Here is a 2,500-nt window from a genome sequence, read left to right on the forward strand (position 1 = left end):
ATGCGGTCAGGTGCCCGGAGTGTCAGGGAGTTTTAAATAAATGTGAATGTTGGATGGAGGGAGAGGAAGGAGGAAGGGAAAAACAGGTGGACGGACAGGTGCATGAAGGAAACAACATGGAGGATGGACAAATTGATGAAGCACAAGAGGAAGAAGGACTACAGAAAGAAATGGAAGGAGCAACATGCAGCAGAGAGGAAGGAGAACGTGAGAAAGACAACCGTAATAATAATGAAAAAACGATCGTGCAGGACACTCAATGGACGGAAATGGAAATATCGGACAGTTTTAATATTTTTATGGAGGACGTGGAGAGAGATGGACATGGAAGGATGGATCAAAATAAAGAAATGGACAGTGAAGGAGAAATAAAGTTGGACAACATGGACAAAGACAGAGGCGGGAGAGGACAAAGAAGAAGAAGAACAGTGAAGGTAAAACCAAATTTGGAAGGTGCAAGGAAAAAAATAATGACTGAAATGAACAGATATGATGTGTTAAGGGGCTTGGAAGGAGAAAATGGTGAATAATGGTTTTTAAGTATTTATTTGTCTTTCTTTTAATGGTTTTAAGTTGTGTTACTTTTAATGCAAGGGGACTGATGGACATGGGGAAATTTGAAAAAGTAAAAGAAAAATGTAAAAGGCAAGACATTATTGCACTGCAAGAAACGAACTGGAGAGAGAATGTGATGAATGATTATAAAAAGAGATGGGATGGTGGTATTTTATATAATAATGGAGATGGGAGGTTTGGGAGAGGTGTGGCTTTTTTAATGAAGGATGATGTTTTTAAAGTGAGTAAAGTTGTGTACAAGGACAGGTTGGGGAAATGTATGGTAGTAGAGACAAAATATGAAGAAAGAGATTTGATTTTAGTAAATGTACATGCACCAGTGGAGGAGAAGGAAAAGAAAGAGTTTTTTAATGCTTTAAGAAATATTGTAAATAAGTATAAAGAAATAATAATTATGGGGGATTTTAATACAGTTTTTAGTAAACAAGATATGGCTGAGGGAATGGTTTTTAAAACTGATACGGGAAGGAAAGAATTAAAAGCATTAATGGAGGAAAATAATATGATAGATGTGTGGAGGGAAAGGAATGAACAGAAAAAAGAATTTTCAAGGAAACAGATAGTGGGAAGTTTTGTATGCCAAACCAGAATTGATTTTGTTTTATGTAGTAGAAATGTGGAGAATTTTATTGAAAATATTAAGTATGAGGAAACAAGTTTTAGTGATCACAAGTTTTTATTTTTTATAGTGGACTGGAGTAAAATGCAAAGAGGGCCGGGAGTATGGATTTTAAATACGCAGGTTTTAAGGAATGAGGATTATGTGGCAAAAGTTAAAGAAATTATAGAAAAAGAAAGGGAAAATGGAATGTATGAAGAGGATAAGAGAATATGGTGGGAGAATGTAAAGTTTTTAATCAAAAAATTCTCGATCAGATATTGTAGCTTAATACAGAAATGTAAAAGATACAAAGAAAAAGAAATAAAAGTAAGTTTGGAAAAGGAATTGAATAAAGAAAATAAAGACATACAAAAGATAAAGGAAATAGAGGGGAAACTGAAAGAAATAGAAGAAAAAGAATATGAGGGAGCAAGGCTAAGAAGCAAAGCAAAATATGTGGTGGAAGGAGAAAAATGTACAAAGTTCTTTTTTGATCTGGAAAAAAAGAAAGGGAAAGCTGAAACGATAAAGGAAATAAGAGGAAAAAATGGGGAAATTGTAGAAGGGAATGAGAGAATTTTAGAAGAAATAAAGTATTTTTATGAGGATCTATTTAGTGCAAGAGGGGTGGAAGAGGAGGAAAAAAAGAAGTTGTTGAATCAGATAAAAGCAAAAGTAAGCGAGGAAGACAAAAAAGAATGTGACCAAGAAATCAGAGAAGAAGAGATTGAAAGAGCAATAAATCAACTGAATAAAAAGAAAAGTCCAGGTATAGATGGTTTGGGAACTGAATTTTATACATGTTTTAAAGAAGTTTTAGTAAAGATTTTAAAAGAGGTTTTTATAGACATTTTTGAGAAAGAAGAAATTAATGAAAGAACAAGAATGGGGTTAATGAAACTAGTATACAAAAAGAAAGGAGAAAAAGTAGACTTAAAAAACTATAGACCAATTACAATGTTGAACACCGATCTTAAGATTTTAGCAAAGATTTTAGCAAACAGATTAAAAGAAGTAATGCCAAGTATAATTAAAACAAATCAAGCGTATGGAGTAAAAGGAAGAGATATAGCCGACATAACGATGAGTATAAGAGATACAATATGGTACATGAAAGAAAAAAATGAAGAAGGATATGTAATTAGTTTGGATTTTGAAAAAGCGTTTGATAGGGTTGAGCACAGATATTTATTTGAGGTTTTAAAGAGTTTTGGTTTTGGCGAGAATTTTATTAAATGGATTGAGATTTTATATAAGGGAGCACTAACAAGGGTTAAATGTAATGGGTTTTTAACAGACTGTTTTAAAATCACACGGTCAATT

This window comes from Chanodichthys erythropterus, chromosome 17 (assembly GCF_024489055.1).
Source record: "Chanodichthys erythropterus isolate Z2021 chromosome 17, ASM2448905v1, whole genome shotgun sequence".
Taxonomy (NCBI): Eukaryota; Metazoa; Chordata; class Actinopteri; order Cypriniformes; family Xenocyprididae; genus Chanodichthys; species Chanodichthys erythropterus.